We start from the raw sequence: 22,917 nt of genomic DNA on the forward strand, positions 1-22,917 counted from the left end.
GCTTACTGGATATATGGACACTTGTCGCAAAAGAAAGTTATTAAATTTTGGAGGTAATAGAGTGACTCTTGAAATGTCAAAATCAGGGTTATGGATTTTCAAAGGGCTATAACTTGAAACTGGTTGAAGATGGAGGTAATTACTGTTAAGAACATACAGGAACTCGTAATATGGGCTTTCATTTGGCACCAAGACCTTTGACCTTGATTGACCTTGAAAGGGCAAATTCAAGGTCACGGATATTCAGGGGGCAATAACTCAAAACTCGTTGAAGATTGAGAGATGTTTACTCTTATCAACACAGACAAAATCCCATGTGGGTTTTTAATTGGTACCATGACCTTTGGCCATAAGTGACTTTGAAAGGTCAAACTCAAGGTTACGGATATTCAGTGGGCTATAACTATAAACTCGTTGAAGATTGAAATATTTATTATTATCAAGACACAGCAAGTGTCACATGAGCTTTCATTTGGCACCATGACCTTTGACCATTAGTGACCTTGAAAGGTCTACATGCAAGATCACGGATTTTCAAAGGGAAACTTGAAAACATTTGTGCCATTACCTTGGACTTTTATTATGTACTGACAATAAATGGCAGTAATGACTAAGTATTTAAGAGCAATAAAATAACTGTTGTCGGGCGAGGTTCGTTGTGCATGGCACCACTTTTTGGGCGTGAGCTGCACGTCTTATAGTACCGTACTGTGGACTATCACTTGAAGCTGAACCACCAACATTGGATGTGCATCCCATTGGGCACTGTACTAGTTAGCTGAATTTAGTTGAAAACTAAATATTGGTTGACTGCAATTATTATGTGGAGACTAACAAAATATACGCCTGTACACTGGGAATTATTACCTCATATTATTAACTCTGAAACTGATCATTTGCTGAAGACAGTTTATGTAGACTAATAAAATTTAGGCCCTAACACTGGGAATTCTTACCCTCTCACCTCCCCCCCCCCTTCCCGTCCATTGATACCAAGAATGGCGCCCCTTCCCCCTGTTCCCGATTTCCTGGATCCGCCCCTGTGTATGTAGCATAGTAAATGGTGGCTCAAATGATGTTTATACCCGAAGTATAGTCAGAAAAAATACTAAGTATAGCCTACAAAAAACTGTTACACTGAAAAAAGCAACTGACAGAGGCTTTGTGCCTTGTGTCATTCCCAGGCAGGTCGTTTCCAACTACCTTTTGCAATTGGTATCGATGATACACTGAACGCCATATACAACAAAGAAAATATTGCTTATGCAGAAAACTGTGAATCATTCACAGACAAAGGAACATGATTCTCTGGAGACAGAGTAGACTTAGCTAATTGGGGAGGGGGGGGGGAGGCACAAGTTCTGGCTAAGGTGCTTGCCACATGGATTAGCTTGGTACTAAGTAAAGGTAGAAGTTTCTGCTATGGGATTGCACAGAATATCGAAATTTACACTACACCCCCAAATTATTGTGCCATTTGGTGGATGTCTTTCCTTCGACCCAGAGTAACAGATTAATGAATTCAGAGGGCCTTACTCAAGTCACAACAACTGGGATCATGTATAAGCAGGAAGTATAGAATTTATGATCCAGGTCGGCTTGAGAATATCAGTAATCCCTGCCCAAACCTCACAGCCATTTTGCTTGGATAGGAAAATCATTAAACACACGATGTCAGTTAACACATCCTGAAAATGTATTTATTTTGATACTAGAAGTGTATTACGTCACACTCAGCAGACAATGTATTGTTGGAAATGGGTGCCTTGATATTATTTAGGCAGCTGAAACCACTTAGATACTCAGAGCATTGGTTTAAAATTTGATTATTAGCTACAGCGCTACACATATTTAAATCTACACAGACTGTCTAGCAGGTGTGGTATATGTATTTATGCAACAACAACAACAACAAAATTAATCCAACGAAATCACTAAGATGACGCAATGTTCATGTAGTGCTAGCTGCCTTCAGACGATTTTATTCATTTAGGATGAGATTACGCGAACTGTTGGAACAACGTTTATTATCCCGTTGGGTAGAAATCATCATTCCTAAGGCGAATACAGTGATCTCAGACAAGCAGGAATTAATTATTAAAAGACGCCACCGGATTGAAGGGGTCGACGAAAGAACATTGATGTGGCTTAGGATTTACGAGGATAATCTTAATATCACCCATTCACTCCGATGACGTATTTTTCATATTATTTCTATCTCCACACGATATCAGGCAACTTAGAAGGGAGTTTACAAACTAGTCACAGCTTTCGGCATCAACTTCACCGCGAATAAGTCCCCTAAGCTGAATACAGTAATCTAAAGCTAGCAAGAAACAACTAAAAAATAATCGGAGAGAAGGGTTTATTGCAGAACTGAAAAGTGTGACGTGCCATGGACTGAGAGAGATGGAATAATGGAGACTGACGGCGATTAAGGGTACGGGACTGGTGTTGTGCTGTAGGCTGCTGGTGGGGCTGTGTTGTGGTTGAGATACTGTGCCTTTGGGTGGCGCTGTGTGGTATTGCTGTGGTGCCTGATGATGTTGCTCTGGTGTTATGAGATCTTGTGGTATTGTGTAATGTTATGGTGGTGTTGTGTGGTGTTTTGGTGCAGCTGTTACAGTGGTGTTGGGCGATGTTGTTCTGGGAATGACTGACCTTGCTGTGGTGTTGGATAGTATTGCTCTGGTGTTGTGTGATATCCCGGTAATGGATGATGTTATTTCGGTGTTATTGCGGTGTTTTACGTTATTACTGAGGGGCTTAATGGTTCCATTGTGTTAGTGTTATGCTTATTTAATGATATTGTTATGCTTATTTCATCATGTTGGACTGATCGATGTTATTGTGAAGGTGTTGTGGTGTTGGGTGGTATTATTGTTGTGTTGGATGTTCTTGTACTGGATGGTGTCATTGTGGTATTTGGTGGTGTTATTGTGATGTAGCGTGATAGGTGGTGGTATTGTGGTGAAAGATGATATTGCTTTGGTACTATTTTGATGCAGGATGGTGTTATTATGATGTTGGTTGATGTTATTGTGGTGTTGGTTGGTGTTATTTTGGTTATGGATAATGACGTAGTATTATAATGCTGGTTGGTGCCTTTGTAGATATGTAGTGTTATTCTGTTGTTGGCACGGTGTTGTGATGTTGGACCATGTTACTGTGGCATAGGATGATAATACGGTGTTGGGTATTATAACTGTATTCGTGGATGGAGTTCTGGTAATGATGTGTTATTCAATGTTCTGCTGTTGCTGTGATGGTGTTCAAGAGAGTTCGTAGTGTTCATTCGACCACCTTGTTTCTTCTCGTCTGACACTTGATTCTCAAGTGTTTGTCAGCCAATCGTTCTCCCACACCAGCCCCACAGTGATTCCACAACTGTCCCGAGTATTTCCAACACCTTCCTTACACCTGTTCCACACTTGCCCAACACGTATTCCGTACCTCCCCACACTTCTCCCCCATACAACCACAATATTACTATCCACACTGACACCACACTTCTCGGCACACCCACAAACTTCTTATGCCCGCACCACACCTATTCCCCACACCATCGGTACCTTTACGCCTCACTGAGGGTACATCAACACCAAAATTACTTCCCAGATGGATATCAGATTCCCATCCACATCTACATACACACCTGCATCTCCCCGTATTCGAAACTAGCTTATTATACACTTAGCCACACAAACTACACCCGCTCGGGACTTGACCTTCGTCTTCGACATAAATCTCCAACATTTTCTGCAACATTTTCCATCAAACTCTCATTATAATTTTTATAGGATCAACATACCAGACCACCAAAATGTTTTTCTTGCTCATGGATCAAATTTCCATCCAAATCCACACCACTTCCTACGCTTACCTGCCCACATCAACACCACTCTCATCCTTACACCGTCGACCGTATCTACTCAACAATCTACCCATAATCATCGTACATAAATCCCTCACAATTTCTCCACATTTTTCAACAACATACACAACACAGCCTCTCACTTACTGAGACTCCTATCCCTACAACAACGTGTCACTTTTCCGCACACTCACACGTTTCAAACAAATCTCACACTGTCTCCCACATTTCCCCCACATCACCATCACAGTTTCCATGGCACGTATACTACATCAGCATAACACCTGCCCACAACAGCACCATACTCTAACCCAGACCGACACTACACCAACACCGCTTTCCCCTATAGCACACAATCATCCCATATATTTCCACACTACAACCACAACACTTACACCGCATCTACCACATACCCGCAAAGGGTGGTCACAGACAAAACGCCTCCAAGTCGCTCTGTCACCCACCATTCGACTACCCTCCTCCCAACTCACTCCCCCTCCCTCATATACCTCTCAACTCCATCCCTCCACCTCATCCTCGGACTACCCCTCCCTCTCCCTCCCTCCACCTCATCCTCGGACTACCCCTCCCTCTCCCTCCCTCCACCTCATCCTCGGACTACCCCTCCCTCTCCCTCCCTCCACCTCATCCTCGGACTACCCCTCCCTCTCCCTCCCTCCACCTCACCTACATACACCCTCTTAGTCAGTCTTTCATTCTCCATTCTCTCTACATGCCCAAACCACCTCAGTGTATTTCTCCTAATCTTCTCAACCACATCCACCCCACAACGTTCCTTCACTTCTTCATTCGTCAACCTGTCCCTCCATGTCACTCCACATGCTCCTCTCAAGCAACTCATTTCCACTGCTCTCACTCTTGACTTGTTCCCCTCTTGCAAGGTCCACGCCTCGTTTCCATACGTCAGGGTAGAGATCACAATACTATCATGCAGTAACTTCTTAACTTCCATACTCACCTCCCTGTTTCTCGTCACTGCTTTCAGCGAACCAACAACCTTCCTTTCCTGCTATACCCTTTCACGCACTTCATCCCCCAAAGTTCCATCCTTACTCATCACACTACCCAAGTACTTGAATGCACTCACATTCTCCATATCCTCACCACCCAACCTCACTGTACATTCTGTGACTTCATTCCTCTCAATCACCATAACTTTACTTTTGTTTACATTAACTTTCAGCTTCCTCCTCCTACGCATTGTCCCAAATTCATTCACCAAACCCATTCATCTTCACTCAACAATACTGTATCATCAGCAAACAGCAACACCGGAAGCTTCCAAATCTCACCCTCATTCATTAAAGCCAGCCCCACATCCACTGCCCTACCTTGCACCTCCTTTACAACCCCATCCATGTACATATTGAACAGCCATGGGGACATCACACAACCCTGTTTCAGTCCCACATTGAGATTAAAGAACTCACTCAGCTCACCATCCACTCGTACCGTAACCCTAGCTCCTTCGTACATACTCTTCACAGCATTCAACAATTTCCCATCCACTCCATATATTCTTAATACCTTCCACATACCTTGCCTATCTATTCTGTCATAAGCTTTCTCCAAGTCCATGAAGGCAGCATACACTTTCCTTCCCTTCTCTGGATACTTCTCCACTAAACATCTTAGAACAAATATCTGATCTACACACCCTTTTCCCTTCCTAAATCCCCCTTGTTCTTCTCCAACTAGCTCCTCTGCAATATGCCTAACCCTGTCAGTGAGTATTCTACCATATATTTTACAAGTCACACTAAGAAGGCAAATACCCCTATGGTTACCACATACTTCTCTCTCCCCTTTTCCTTTGTATAAAGAAACAGTTATACCTGATTTCCAGTCCTCTGGAACCCTTCCCTCTTCCCAAGCCAATCTACACAACTTCCATATCCACTCCACAACAATCTCACCCCCATACCTCAGCATTTCACCACACACTCCATCAATTCCTGGGGCCTTTCTCAACTTGATCTTCTTCATTGCTTCCACTACTTCCGACCTACTGATCTCTTCCTCCCTCCTCTCATCTCTTCTTCTCCCAGCCATTCCCCAACCACTTATACTCGCACTGCTCTCGCTCTCTACATTCAACAAATCCTCAAAGTGCTCCTTCCATCTCCTCAATTTCTCTCTCTTCTCCACCAACAGCCTATTATTCCTATCTTTCACTCCCCTACTATTTCCCCTTTCACACTGCCTTACTTTTTTTACCTCTTTCCAAAACAATTTCTTACTCTCCCTCCATTTCACATTCAGATTCCTCCCAAACTCTTCATCCACTTTCTTGTTACTTTCCTTCACCTGTTTCTTCACCTCCCTTCTCTTGCTCACATATACCTCTCTTTTCTCTCTCTCATCTTCTCCCCTACCTCTACTCGCTAGCCATTCACTATATGTCTTCTTCTTTTGTTCCACAGCTCGTTTCACCTCATCATTCTACCATGCTCTCCCTTGCACACCCTTGCATCTCCTCCTCACTCACAAACCACCTCACACGCTGCGCCTATCTCTTCCATGAATATCTTACATACGTCTTCCACCCCTTCCATCTGCTGTAGCTCATACCTTCCCATTACCTACTGTTTAAAAAAAAAAAAAAAAAAGATTAATGTAGGAATATTATGGAACAACTCTGTAATGTAGTGGAAAAAAAAAAAGAAAAAAGTTGACGAGGAAGTTCTTATTTTTTGTTGATTTCAAGGGATTGGAGTTTTTACTTCTGATGCTAGATGTCTATCTACATACCTAGGCTGCTTCCCCCCATCCCCCCAAATTGGGGGTAGCCGAGACAGGACGAAACACTCCCAAATTACTCATCCACACACACACACACACACACACACACACACACACACACACACACACACACACACACACATACACACTGGCACAGTGGTAACGTTCTCTCTTGCCATCTGGTAGACGGGAGTTCACGCCTCGCTCAGGTTGCGAACAGTTTCACTGAAGAAGTGGGTGGTTACTGTCCCCCTTGAGCAAGGGGACGGGTGTGTGGGTGTGTGAAGGTCACAGCCTTGCCCTTAGATCGGACTATATGAGCTCTCAGCTCCCTTCCGGGAGAGTAAAAGCTGATCATCACGACCATCAAGTGATCCTGACCGACCCGGTGAATTAATTACACACTCACACACACACACACATTTACGTCTAAGGGGAGAATGGACAGATTATCACCGCACCACATTGCACGAGGGTCAACTGCACAGTGCAATCAGCATCATCCGCAACAGGGCCTGACAGCAGAGCTGGATTACCCCTGTCACATCATAATGAACCCATCCCCTTACCCTCACCTGACCTGATCAGCTGATCAGAAACTTGAAAATAAATAAGATACTGAAGAAGCTGAGAAAAAGAATAGAGGTAGTTTCACAAATCAAATATACAATGGATTCAAAATATGAATAAAAAATATAGCTCTAGCAGCACTCTGGACCACTACCACTCTTCCACTCCACCACGATACATATTCAAAAACCACCGAAAACCCATCACCACACCCGCACCCACATCAACCCACCGGTATTACCCACGCTCACCACAATCACCAAATATCCATGACCACCAACCCATTTATGCAATTACCCACCGCCATCATACACAGCCCCTAAATACCCATCATCACAACCAATATACCTAACCATCACCGCCATATTACTATACGCTCACTAAAACCAAAAATACTCACCACCTCCTGCCACCACGGCATCTACTCTCACAACCACCACCACCATCTTCACACATGCTATCACCAGCACACCTGCCTACCACCACACATATCCACTGTCATTGACGCCGTACCCAATATTCTGGTCTTCACATTGCGGTGGCCACAGTGTATTTGCTGGTTTTCTCTCAGTTTTTTCTGTTTGTCGGAATTTTCTTGCAAACACTTTTCACTGATGCCATTCCTTCATTTCCGAATAATTGGCTTTGAACTAGGAATAATTGGCCCTTGAACAATTACTTCTTGACTTCTTTCTCAAATTTGCATTTAAGCCTTTTACAGGGTTTTCGTAGGTCAAAGGTCTAACTGAACAAACATACGTGCCTGTAGTCGCGGCGCGCGAATCTGAGGTTGTTGTTATCGTGCCCTGGCAACCTACCATTCAAAAGTGCGGCTGATTTCGTGTATAATATGAGACGCATGTGATTCATGTAAAATTCTGTATGTTCGTGTATAATAATATTCATATGTAGTATATTCATGAATAAGAAATGATTTGTGTATAATATCATACGAAATCGGACGCACATTTTAAATGATAGGTTGCCAGGGTACGATAATGAGAACCTAAGAGTCGTGCGCCGCGACTATAGGGAAACGTGTCAGCACGAAGTCAGAATGCTTACAAGATTTGGCGAAGAGGCATAGGGAGAGTCACCTTCGAGTACTATTTTTTTTTCTTTTCTAATATCATTCATCATTCCCGTAGGAATGTGAGAATGTATTTTTCTTTGTTTCCTGACTCTGAGCATAGACTTTGGTCCATACTCTTAGCAGTTTATTTCAGCATATGACAAGTTAGTATTCTCTTGTATATTGTATACTGCATAAGCAAAGTATGTCGGTTATAATCACCCGCCTTTAGAAGGAGGAAGAATAACGTTTTTGCCTGCCTGTGTGTGTGTGTGTGTGTGTGTGTGTGTGTGTGTGTGTGTGTGTGTGTGTGTGTGTTTCTGTTCCTCTTATATCTTATGAACGGCTTGAGGTATCAACATGAAACCTTCAGGGTATCAAGATATGGCCAAAATCGTGGCCGAGTTCGAAAATGGGCACTAGGAGTCAAGGTCAAGGTCACCAAAATGGCTGCCAAATGTCAGCTATTTTTTATTGGCCGCATTTATCTCTAATATATCTCATGAACGACTTGAGTTTTCAACATAAAACCCTCAGGGTATCAAGATAGGATCAAATCTTGGGCGGGTTCGAAAACGGGCACTCGCGGTAAAGGTCACCAAAATGACTACCAAGGACCAACTAGTTTTAATCGCCCGCCTATAGCACCATTATATCTCATGAACGGCATGAGCTATCAACATGAAATCTTCAGTGTATCAAGATATGGCCTAAATCTTGGACTTAGTCAACAGCATATTCTGGCGGGCGATTAGCATTCTGCTCTCGAATGCTTCTCTTTCGTTTAACAGCAGATATATAAGAACAAAGAGAAATTTATGTGTTGTATAGAAAATTTATTGCCAAAGACAATGTTTTATATCCTCTTGGCCGTCCGTTCCACGTCACTGAGAGAGAGAGAGAGAGAGAGAGAGAGAGAGAGAGAGAGAGAGAGGCCCCTAACCTCTGAAGAATACTGCCAGTAGTCTAATCCCTGAGGTCCAGTAGTCCCTATGCATGACGTACAGTCGTCAGCATAAATTTGCTGCAGTCTACTCGTGTGATGTGAGTCCTTTTGTCTGGCAACAGTGTAAGGGGACAAGTTGCCACACAGGCTTTTATACACTTTAAAGATGTGATTTTAAGAAGTGGTACTAGAGAAGGCCTAGAGTACAATATTCTGTATACCGTATTTAGTAAAAAAAAGTGCAGGAGTTGACAGAAGAATGTTATGGAACGACGTACGAGCGTAATACTCTGGCATTACTCGACTGGTGCATCGCAATTCTGTCTTGACTGTTTACTAAACCCAGCCCGTCCTGCTTTCAGTTGCTCGCAAAACTTTAATAAAACTAACTGTATCCAAGGCTAGTTATCAATATTCCTTCCTGTTGTAGTCCCATTCTCACCCTCCCCGTCTCCTTCCCACTCGTTTTATTCCAGTTGTCATTTTTTCTCCACCCCTTGTCACTACCAACAGCCGCTAGATAGAGAAACGTTTGATGTCTCGTTCTGGTGATGTATTCCTTACTGTGTGTGTGTGTGTGTGTGTGTGTGTGTGTGTGTGTGTGTGTGTGTGTTCCTGAATTCGTCCTACCCGCCTTCCCGTCGTTTCTTCCCTTCCCTTTTTAACCCTCCTTTCTCCTTCTGTTTAGTATTCCTTTCTAACATTCTTCTTTGTTCTCTTTTTCCTTTCTTAGTTCACTTTTCTTCTCCCCGTTATTCCTTTCCCTTACCCTCGCCATTCCCTTTACCCCATTCTACTGTATATTACCTACTTTTCCCCTCCCTTTACTGCTCTTCCCTTTCCTTCTTTTTTCTTTCTTTCCCTTTCCTTGCTACTTCAACTTCCCCTTTTTTTATCTTTCTCTTTTCATTCTCCTTTTCCACTTTTCATATGGCTGGCCTTCCTCTCTTCAACATATTGTATCCTCTCTCCTATTCTCTTTCATCCTTCATTCTTCTTTTTCCCACCTCCCATATTCCTCTCCTCCTCACTCTCTTCTCCCATTTCTTCTTCCTCTTTTCATTCTTTTTTTTTTTCCTTTTCCTCCAGTCCCCACCTGCCCCCTAACACTCCTGCCCCTGTTCACTCTTTTTTAATCCTTGTCCCAGTCCTTTCCTCTTTTCCTCTCGTATGCCCCTCCTCTCCGTCTTGCAATTACTTCCTCCGGCCCATCGTCTCTCTCTCTCTCTCTCTCTCTCTCTCTCTCTCTCTCTCTCTCTCTCTCTCTCTCTCTCTCTCTCCAGTCTGACCTCTTACCTGCTCAGATGAGACTATGCTTTCAGAGGCATTCTCAAGCCCACGTTTAAGATAGCATCTGCCCACCAATTTTACTGCTGCGTTTGCTCTAAGGAATTCGTAGGGAATTCACCTGTAGAGGAAGTGGGGGCAGAACTGTTATGCAAGGAAAAACTTAGTTAAGGATGAGATCAGGCTAGATGATAGCGATGCCTTTCAACCAGTCAAGGGAGGGTACAAGGCCATTAACACTGACAGGAGTATATCAATCAAGAATAGGTTTCAGTTTCTAGAAGATGAAGTTCAGGATGATTCTAGCTACAGTATATACATGTCGGAGACTTGTTGATCATGCATCAGAAGAGGCTTTGTACTAAGGGTTACAGGAGGCATCGTTTTTGCATTCCTTGGTATAGGATACAGGACATGACTGAGAGAGTTAATGACTCAGAAAACCTTTGAGATTAATCGGTATTTGTTTCTTGTGGTAGGGATTAATAATATAGCTTCAGACAAGGACCATAATAGGAAGTTCAAGGTCGTGCGAAGTTAACTGTCTGTGGTCCGTTACCAAGATTTGATGTTGGTTCTGTAATTTTCAGTAGAATGACAGGAGACACCAGTAGGCTAAATGGTCTGTGTAAAAATTAGGATGTGATGTTTGTTGATGTTCGGGACAATTATAGTCATGAGTTTGTATGGCAGAGGTGATCTTCACCTCAGTAAGGTAGAAAAAGCAAGGTTAGGCAGGGTTCTAAATGAAAGTGTTATGCATGCTTTAGGTAGTAACAGAGGGGTGAAGAGAGGGAAAGCTAATGGTAAAGCTGTTAACAATCCAATCCTTGAAGCCAATGGCAGTAAGGTGAGGTGAGACCTCACCCTACCACCAATCTAGGTGAAACAGGTACATCAGACCTCACCTCAGGTGTAGATAAACAATCAGTGGGGTTGTGGGGAGGGAAAGAGTGCCAAGCCAGTGATTTGTAGGATTGCTACCACATCCACTGTGGATTTAATCCTTTGTACGTCATGTGGGGTCAGATTGACCCCAACACTTTTTTTTTAAATGATACCATTCAGCCACTGATAGTTTTAGGGATCTGGCAATCCATTACTTTGTTTGTTTTTGGCCAGTTTATGTGCAAACAACATTTCATTCGAATGACTCTTATAGTTCAGAGTTACGAGAGCACTGGGGGTCGTCTGATACCCCACCTAGCATTCAATGTAACTTTTTTTTTTTTTTTTCAGATACCAGATATTATTGACCATGTCACTGAATGTTGAGATGTTCTACAGTCAGTGGGGTAGAATCATGGAAGATCCTCCCATCTGATGCTGATAATGACACCTGCAGTGATTTATCTGATTCTAAAATCATTCAGGGGTTTTCTGATTATATGTCAGTCTTCTTTATGTTTATTTTTACTTGATTTTCAAATCATTCGAGGGTGTTCTGAATATAAACGTCAATTTTGCTTAGGTTCTGAGCATAGATTCAACCAATTTTTTTGTGTCATCATATTTTCATGATATTGGGTTCTTTCTTAGGTAATTTTATTATGTTAAGAGCATGCTGAATGAGTAAGTATGATGTAACCTAAAAATATATGCCACATTATTCATTACATGTGCAGTCCTTAAAAAAATATGAAGAAAATCATAAAAATTTTACATTCAATAAAAAATAATACACAAAAGGGACACATGGTGGACTGGCTACGCGGGCCACGTCCTGGACAACATAGGTACAAAATTTAACATTCGTAACTTTGTGTATATGGCAGAAATCCATAAACTAAACTGGGTTCCTTTGAGACCCCACGTGGGGTTCTGGGTTACGTTTCTTCACTTGGCTTACAAAGGATTAAATGATTAAACAGCTAATTTCAGTGTGCCTCACAGCCCTATTAAATCCACGTAGAATATGAGCATTGTGTATGTGAATGCAAAAAGTATTGTTTCAAATTGATTGACGAACAGGAGCATCGCTCATTGTGAAAACATTGTTCACCTGTCTTTTTTTTTTTTTTTTTTTTTATCGATTGAACGCAGGTATGCTAAGTTTATATTTTAGAATAAAGCATCAGAAAGGCCATACAATATACATCCCAAGCCAAAAGCAATGCATTCCGTCGGACAAGCAGACAAAGCAGCTGGAAGGTGAGGTGAAGAGTCATGATACAAAATACAGAGGAAACAAAGGCAAACATTCTCTGAGGCTCACACTACGCTCACGTCCCTGGGGATTGTCATGGAGGGCTGAAGGGAATCACAGGTCGCAAGATCCACCTGTCCATACTTGCCATTCCTTAACCCTTTCTTCCCTATGTTGCTCTCTCTCTCTCTGTCTCTGTCTGTGTGTCTGTCTGTCTCTGTCTGTCTGTCTGTCTGTCTGTCTGTCTGTCTCTCTCTCTCTCTCTCTCTCTCAACACACCACAACAAAATGTAAGCAAAAACGTATATATATATATATATATATATATATATATATATATATATATATATATATATATATATATATATATATATATATATATATATATATATACGTGGAGAGATTGCGTATACCGGTAATGACTTTATTGACGTGGATTTGTTGAATGTGGAGAGTGAGAGCAGTGCGAGTATAAGTGGTTGGGGAATGGCTGGGAGAAGAAGAGATGAGAGGAGGGAGGAAGAGATCAGTAGGGCGGAAGTAGTGGAAGCGATGAAGAATATTAAGCTGGGAAAGGCCCCAGGAATTGATGGAGTGTGTGGTGAAATGCTTAGGTATGGGGGTGAGATTGTTGTGGAGTGGATATGGAAGTTGTGTAGATTGGCTTGGGATGAGGGAAGGGTTCCAGAGGACTGGAAATCAGGTATAATTGTTCCTTTATACAAAGGAAAAGGAGAGAGAAGTATGTGGTAACCATAGGGGTATTTGCCTACTTAGTGTGACTGGTAAAATATATGGTAGAATACTCATTGATAGGGTTAGGCATATGACAGAGGAGCTAGTTGGAGAAGAACAAGGGGGATTTAGGAAGGGAAAAGGGTGTGTAGATCAGATATTTGTTCTAAGATGTTTAGTGGAGAAGTATCTAGAGAAGGGGAAGAAAGTGTATGCTGCCTTCATGGACTTGGAGAAAGCTTATGACAGAATAGATAGGCAAGGTATGTGGAAGGTATTAAGAATATGTGGAGTAGAGGGGAAATTGTTGAGTGCTGAGAAGAGTATGTACGAGGGAGTTAGGGTTACGGTGCTAGTGGATGGTGAGCTGAGTCAGTTCTTTGATCTCAATGTGGGACTGAAACAGGGGTGTGTGATGTCTCCATGGCTGTTTAATATATACATGGATGGGGTTGTAAAGGAGGTACAAGGTAGGGCAGTGGATGTGGGGGTGGCTCTAATGAATGAGGGTGAGATTTGGAAGCTCCCGGTGTTGCTGTTTGCTGATGATACAGTACTGTTGAGTGAAGATGAATGGGAGTTACAAGGTTTGGTGAATGAATTTGGGACAGTGTGTAGGAGGAGGAATCTGAAAGTTAATGTAAACAAAAGTAAAGTTATGGTGTTTGAGATGAATGAAGTCACAGAGTGTGCAGTGAGGGTGGATGGTGAGGATATGGAGAATGTGAGTGCATTCAAGTACTTGGGTAGTGTGATGAGTAAGGATGGAACTTTGGGGGATGAAGTGCGTGAAAGGGTACAGCAGGGGAGGAAGGTTGTTGGTACACTGAAAGCAGTGATGAGAAATAGGGAGGTGAGTATGGAAGTTAAGAAGTCACTGCATGATAGTATTGTGATCCCTACCCTGACGTATGGAAGCGAGGCATGGACCTTGCAAGAGGGGAACAAGTCAAGAGTGAGAGCAGTGGAAATGAGTTACTTGAGAGGAGCATGTGGAGTGACGTGGAGGGACAGGTTGACGAATGAAGAAATGAAGGAACGCTGTGGGGTGGATGTGGATGTGGTTGAGAAGATTAGGAGAAATACACTGAGGTGGTTTGGACATGTGAAGAGAATGGAGAATGAAAGACTGACTAAGAGGGTGTATGTCGGTGAGGTGGAGGGAGGGAGAGGGAGAGGTAGACCGAGGATGAGGTGGAGGAATGGAGTTGAGAGGTATATGAGGGAGGGGGGGGGGTCAGTTGGGGGGAGGGTAGTCAAATGGTGGGTGACAGAGCGACTTGGAGGCGTTTTGTCTGCGGCCACCCTTTGCGGGATTAGGGCGTCGGGCTATAGATAGATAGATAGATAGAACAAAGTGTACAAGTTCTGGAGTATGATAGTGAGAGAGGGGTGCGCGCACACACGTGCACACACACACACACACACACACACACACACACACACACACACACACACACACACACACACACACACACACACACACACACACACACCAGAATATATTGTCCCTTGAGAATTAGCCTCCCTCCTCATGTCACACACACTCTTGGCTGCCTTTCATTTTAACTTCTTCCTTACGTATTATGAAACTTATCTCTACATCAAATCCTTTATCAATACTCCTCTTATGTTTCCTTTTTTTCGCTCGCTCGCTAGCTCGCTCGCTCGCGAGAGAGAGAGAGAGAAGGGGAGAGGCTGGTGCAGTACAATTAAGGTTATTAAATACGGCGATGAATTACGGGTGACTTGATGAGCCTTATAATGGGATACTGACTGCATAAGTACAGCATGATAAATACAGTATTTTCCTTTGTATTTCAAGACCATGAAAAAAGAGATTATAAAATATAATGAAAACAGATCACAACAAAATGTTAGAAAAAACGTACATACATACATACATACATAGAGAGAGAGAGAGAGAGAGAGAGAGAGAGAGAGAGAGTAACACCAGGCAGGTGAAGAAGTCTTTCCAGATTAGACGGTACACCTGTACTGGTCATCAAATGGACTCCTAACCTCATTCACGCACCTCCCACCCCACCATCCACCAATCACAGACATTCCAGTGGGAAGAGAGTGGGATGAGCTTCTCCGCCACCTCTCCCTGTCGCGACTATAGGCTTTATGTTCATGAAATGATCGCTGTGAAGTACAGCTACAGCACTAGTGCAGCCATCCTTGCATATGACACCAATAGAGTCGTCATAGCAGTGGCAGCATTCCTTGATTTGAACAGAAGTGTTTAGACAAAGTGTGGTTTGCGTATGGAGTTGGTAAATGCAAGAGATGGTTACCAGTCCACAGCCTAGATGGTAAGGTTGGGGAGAAGGGCTGTGGGTTATTATTTCTCCATGTGGTGACTGGCAGCGACACAGATAGTGCCTTTAATGAAAGAGGTATACAAAAAATCTTGCCTAAATCCTGGGAAGTTTTTCCTCAAGCTAATGATACATTTTGTCAGCTGTCTGCACCTTGTGCAGACATCACAGATCAGGTTCGGGTAACTAAAAGACTCGTTGTTCTACTGTATGATCGATCCAGTTCGGAGACGTCTGTGAGTGTAAATAATGCCTGGAAAGCCTTGTTTGCGGAATAGAACTATGATGCAATCCCACCCACGCGAGGAGCTCCAATTCAGCACGTCTGACGAGCCGCATATTAAGAGGGGCACATATGGTGCCAGTCTCTCCAGACGAAGCAATCACTGTCATCACCTATCACGTGGAGGTGGAAAACTTATGACGATGGCACATTCACTATTCACTGGACTGAACTGAAAGTCACAGCAAAACAATGTCATCCACTTACAATGTGCCATTGCAAAACTGAGTGCGCAGGACGCTGCACATGCAAGTGAGCCTTTCATTGTACTTACCTTTGTACCTGTACGTGCATTTGATTTCTGCTGGCCTGGGAAGATACAGTAACATTTGAATTAAATTGTGTGTTCATGAAAATTGATTGTTAATTAATACATGCATCAGTTTTATTTGATACTTGATATATTTAGGTGACGTTTCCCATACTAAAATTTAGTTCCTGCAGATCGAAATTATTAATTTGTAACACTGGATGCTATCTTGGATTTTGGCCTCTATATTGATATTTCACGTTGGCAATCATAGAGTTTGCTTTGTACTATAAGTGTTTTGTACTACACTGCATATTTGTATCGCCTTTTGAACGAGTTTTCGATAACCTTCCCCACTACCTCTTATGAATCCCTCTTCATTTTGTTGTATTGTCTTTGGTTTGTTGTATATGTAAGATCATGGAACGAATAGTTCATAATACTGTAGACTTCTTTTTGTTCTTGAGTCGAAGAATTTTGATAAATGATCGACAGTGTGGGTCCAGCAAAAACAGAAGTTTGCTAGATCATTTAATGAATTTGGAACATTGTGCTTCAGAGGCATTTGCCAATAAAGAATTCATAATAGGGATGTTCTTGGACATCCATAAAGCCCATGACAGCGTGGTGACACGATATACTAATGAAGCTCAATGCTTATGGTTCAAGAGGTAAACTGCCTATTTATATTTCCAATTTTTTTAGGGACAACATTTTCTGTCAAAGTACCCCATAACGTTATATCGGATATAATATAAACACTGTATTGTAGACAAGTCTTTATTAAGGTGACAATGTTTCCTTTTATACTAGTCATTTCAAGTCAATGAACAGTATTCCACGTGGATGCCTAATACATCCTACTTGTTGTGGTGGTGGGGGCTTAAGATGTGGGCGGTATTTCCTGGCATTATGGGAGTACCTGGACAAATCAGGAACTATGAGGGATTATTAGGAAAGTAGGCTGTGAGGTCCCATGAAGGAATGTTTGGGATCAAATGGAGTTGATGGCGAATACCCACGAATAAATGTATACATACATATATATACACATGCATATTCATACATATTTTTATTATGCAAGAAAGAAGAAACCAAAGGCCAGGAGCCCGCAAACCGCCAGAAGGAGCGGGAAGAGTTCGAGTTAGAGAATTGAGAGCACTTAGTACCGATGAAATTATTTTTAGCAGAGCGAAGAACAGACTTAGCACGATTCCGGCCTAAAACATAAAAAAAATGTGATTCGGGGTGGGTTGGCTCTGGTACCTTTTATAGGCCCCTCACCTTGTTACGGACAGCAGTAGAACAAGTGTGATTAAACCAAGGGTTTCTTGCATTAGTTAAGGGATATGAGAAAGGAATGTATGCTTCCATGCCTGAGAGAATAACCTCTGTAATGCGCAAGGCACACTCAGATGGCTCCCGGCCATGGAAGCAGTAATCATTCCGGGGAAAATCAAAGAAGTACTGTCTGAGGGCCTCCCAATCTGCAGCTCCGAAGTGCCACAGACAACGTTTCTTAGGAGGGTCCACAGGTCATACTGGAGCGATAGGACAGGTTAAGGTGATAAGGTTGTGATCAGAGGGGTCCAATGGAGAGGAAAGATTAACAGTGTAAGCAGAAGGACTAGTTGTAAGGAAGAGGTCAAGTATGTTGGAGCTCTCTCCAAGGTGGTCAGGGATACGGGTAGGGTGCTGTACAAGCTGCTCTAGGTCATTAAGGATAGAAAAGATGTAGGCTTCTTCACCAGATGGATCAGTGAAAGGAGAGGAGAACCAAAGGTGGTGGTGAGCATTGAAATATCCAAGAATGGAGATTTCAGAGAAAGGAGAAATGGATAGAATGTGTTCCATCGTAGTAGTAACGTAGTTGAAGAATTTTTTGATAGTAAGTAGAATTACGGGATAAGTAAACAGCACAGACATATTTAGTCAGAGAATGACAAGAAAGCCTAAGCCAGAGAGTAGAGAATTCAGAAGTATCAAGTTCAGGACCACAAGAGCAAGATAGGTCATTGCTTACATATACACAGCATCCACCTTTGGCTTTGAAATGAGTATAGAGAAAGTAGGAGGAAACAGAAAAGGGTTTGCTGTCAGTTGCCTCAGACAGCTGAGTGTCTGTCAAGAAGAGAAGGTGAGGTTTAGTGGAGAGGAGGTGGTGTTCAACAGAGAGAAAGTTAGAGGAAAGGCCGCGAATGTTGCAGAAATGAAGAAGTGAGTCAGACAGTGGTTATAGGCATCTCTCTCAGTCGTCACCGGGAGAGGGGCTGATGGTTGGGGAATTTATGGTCCCCCTCCCTGGGGACTCCGAGGCCTGATTTTCAGATGCCGTCATTTTAATGTTTATTTTTGAAAACGAAGTGTTGTGTGAACTGTGCACGTAGTTTGGTGTTGACAGTTAGAGAAACTTGTATTGGAGAGCATGCTGGTGTACTCTCTGTGTTAATGAGACACTGAAAAAGTTCAGTAAAGGGGAATCATCAGGAACTAGTCCCGAGGGCTGATGAAACGGGAGCTCCAGCTCTCCCTGTCATCAGTTTTCCATCCACCTTGGGAGTACTGCCATGCTCGACTGGTGCTATAGTCTACTCCCCATATACGTATATAAACACAATACATATACTGTACATATATATTGTTACATAGCCTATGATTTCATCATCCTTTGTGTAATTTCGGCGCACAGTGTGCTGCATGTTTGATCACGAGCGTGTTCTGCCTCAGTCCCCCCCTTCTACCGTTATAGTAGAGTGAGTTGTCCTTTCTGTTATTCAGTGCGGGATTGTCGACCGTTTGTCCCCATCGCTTCATTTGCGCGTCCTTATTACAAGTTGTATCAGGCTCTGCTGGCCCCTATATAATGAGCTCAGTCTCTGCATCATTGCCACTTAGATCTGCTCCTCATTTTGTTCACATCTCTGTCCTCCCTTGTACAGATATTATTATTGTGAGTGCTCAAGAAATCTCCAAACATCTAGCAGCTGTGTGTAATTTGAGTATTACTGTTATTGCATTTTTTCTTGTACTGTATAGCATAAGTTTAATTTGTAGGCCTAGTGAAGTTTTTGTAATTTATGTAGGGTTCTTTGTCAGTCATTTTTGATAATAGTTTGTATCTGTAATTATTTATCTGGCATTCACTGAGTATTATCTGGTATCTCATTTTATCAGGGCTGACTTAGATAAATTTACTCTTGCTAATTTCGTGTTAATAGAGGTTATTGCAGTTAACCATATATTTAACCTGTTTTTGCCATTACATTATCCTTATGAGTCCTGAATGTTTTGTTGTTAATTTAAGCATTAAACTTTAACTTGTAATTTTACCTAACACTTTTGTTTTGAACCTGGAACTTTACGGGACAGTAGTGACTCTTCGTATTCTCACTTAAAGTGTACATTATCTTTCTCTGTTCCGTAACATAAATTTGGCGACCTCTTATCAGGATATTCAGGATATTATCATAAGGATATTGCTTGATATTTTGTGACTGTTACTTATTCATGATGGCTACTATTACTACACTTGATGAAGCCAAAGATTTTTTGTCAAATGTGCAAACAGTGTGTGATATAGAAAACAGAACAAAGAATGAACTTAAGCTTGTTGCTCAACAATTGGGAATTGCAGTTCACTCTCATCATTCTAAAGATCAAATTGTTGGCATGATTAATAAGAGCTTGTTTAATGTAACTCCTCCAAATGAGCAAACGCAGATTGAATTAGCTAAGTTACAGCTAGCCCTGCAGGAGGCTTGTGCTAAGGAGGCGGAGTCTCGTGTTAAGGAGGCTGAATTTCAAGCACGTGCTAAGGAGGCTGAGTCTCAGGCTAAGGAGGCTGAATCTCAGGCTCGGATTCAGGAGGCACAGATACAGGCACAAGTTGAACTTGCTAGGATTCAGGCAGACCATGAGTATCGCATGAAACAAGGTGGAACTGGATCATCTAGCTCTGATGATTTTGATGTGGCTAAAAATGTTAAACTTGTCCCTCCTTTTAATGAATCTGATTTAACAAAGTATTTTCAGTTGTTTGAGAGGGTAGCTACAGGTTTTAATTGGCCTAAGGAGTATTGGACAGTACTCCTTCAAACTGTTCTCACCGGTAAAGCTCAAGTAACTTATGCATCTTTGCCTCAGGATCAGTCTGATAATTATGATGTAGTTAAGAGCTTGATTCTTAAGGCCTATGAGCTTGTTCCTGAAGCTTATAGAGTAAAATTTAGGACAACTTATAAGCAAGATAAGCAATCCCATGTTGAGTATGCAAAAATCAAAGAGGATCTGTTAGAGCAGTGGTTAAATTCTAAGAATGTGGATTCTGATTTTGGTAAATTTAAGCAGATGATTTTGCTGGAGGATTTCAAATGGTGTATTAGTAAAGATGTAAGCCTATATCTTGATGAGAAAAGAATAGATAATTTGTCTGATGCTGCAGTTTTAGCTGATGAGTATGTTCTCACTCACAAGAGATATTCTAGAGAAAAAGGGAAAGCTGAGAGTAAGTACGTTGCCTCTACTCAGAGTACAGGTAACAGGAAAGAGAATAAGGATGATGTTTCTCAGGAAGTAAATACCAGCTTCACCTCTAGATTTCAGAAAAGTAAATGTACTTATTGTAGTAAGCTTGGTCATACTACGGAGAGATGTTTCAGGAGACAGCGTGATGTGAACAAAAAGGAGTCTTTAAATATTCAGTCAATTGGTCTAGTGTCCACTCTTGAGAGTTCCCAGAATTCTTTAACTGAGTTAACTGAACCTGCTTTGAGGGGTAACTTAAATTCTCATGATGGAGCTCCTCTTTTGAGCAGTAACGTGGGTGACACTCTCAAGAGTTCATGTGCTAATTTCCTGTCTGATGGTTTTGTCAGTCCTCTGGACAGTAATGACAGGAAATCAGTTCAAATATATCGTGATACAGGTGCTTGCCAATCCCTTATGCTGACCAGTGTTCTAGGCTCTAATGTTAATTCCTCTGATGAAACTGTAATCTTACAAGGTGTAGGGAATAATTACTTCTCTGTCCCTCTGTGCAGAGTGAATTTAGAGTCTGGTTTTGTTAATGGTTTCGTTATGGTTGGGTTGGTTGAGACACTCCCAATGTCAGGTGTAACTTTCTTACTTGGAAATGATATTGGTGGAAGTCAAGTGTGTCCAGCTCCTCAGTTGTCTAGTGAGCCAGTGGCTGCATCCCAGGATTGTGATGTCCCTGATGTGTTCCCTGCATGTGCTGTCACTAGGGCTAAGTCTAAAGTTACTGGTGATTTAGAGGATAATGATGATGATGATGTTATCCTAGCTGACACTTTTCTTGCTAATTTGGACCACTCACCAGATGAGGCAGTACCCCGTAGTGTTGATAATTTGTCTCGTCAAGAGTTGGTTGAGTTGCAGGTTGCTGACCCTGAGTTGAAAGGTCTAGCTAACTCTGCTTACAGTGAAGAAGAGTCAGCCGGTGCTTCTACTTGTTATTATGTAAAGTCAGGAGTACTTATGAGGAAGTGGAGACCCCCAACAGCATCAGCCGACTGTGAATGGGAGGTTGTACATCAAGTTGTCATCCCTCGTGTTTGTAGGCAGGATATCATTAGGGTGGCTCATGATTCCAGTTTGGCAGGACACCTTGGAGTGAGGAAGACTGTGGCACGCATTTTGAAACACTTCTACTGGCCAGGTATCTTCAGGGATGTTTCCTGGTATTGTAAGTCTTGTCACACCTGTCAAGTTGTGGGGAAGTGTAATCAGACCGAAAAGGTTGCACCTCTAGTTCCCATTCCTCCTTTTGAGGCGCCTTTCACCCGTGTGTTGGTGGATATTGTGGGCCCTCTTCCTAAGACTTCTTCAGGATTTTCTTATGTGTTGACCCTGATTGATATGGCTACTCGTTATCCTGAAGCCATTCCACTTAGAAACATCTCAGCAAAGAACGTGGTTAAGGAAATGCTAGGGTTCTTCACAAAGTTTGGTCTGCCCAAGGAGGTACAGTCAGACCGAGGAAGTAATTTCATGTCAAATGTTTTCAAGCAGTCTCTGAAAGAGTTGGGCATCACCCAGATCACGTCTTCAGCTTACCATCCCCAGACCCAAGGAGCGTTGGAGAGATATCATCAAACACTCAAATCGATGCTCAAGAAATACTGTTTGGAACATCAGAAAGACTGGGATAAAGGTCTTCCATTCGTTGTGTTTGCTGCAAGAGAATCTCCAGATGAATCACTGGGCTTCTCACCTTTTGAACTACTGTTTGGCCATGAAGTAAGAGGACCCCTTAAGTTACTCAAGGAATGCTGGCTGTCGGAGGAAGATGACGTCAACCTGCTGGAGTATGTGATGAAGTTCAAAGAACGGCTGTCCACTGCTTTACAGCTGGCGAGAGAGAATTTAGGAGCTGCTCAGGAGAAGATGAAGACTTGGTATGATAAGAAGTCCAGGTTACGCCACTTTCAGCCAGGAGATCAGGTTTTGATTCTGCTACCAGTTCATGGGCAACCTCTTCAAGCCAAGTTTAGTGGCCCTTATTTCGTGGAGAAGAAACTCAGTGATGTCAGCTATGTCATCGCCACACCAGATCGTAGAAAGAGCAAGCAACTATGTCACATCAACATGCTAAAGTTATATCACAGGCGGGACGAAAATAATCCAGTCTGCACTGTAGCTGTTCCAC

Source organism: Coenobita brevimanus, chromosome 99 (assembly GCF_032717465.1).
Source record: "Coenobita brevimanus isolate Jiangsu-jjx chromosome 99, ASM3271746v2, whole genome shotgun sequence".
In the NCBI taxonomy this organism is placed as follows: domain Eukaryota; kingdom Metazoa; phylum Arthropoda; class Malacostraca; order Decapoda; family Coenobitidae; genus Coenobita; species Coenobita brevimanus.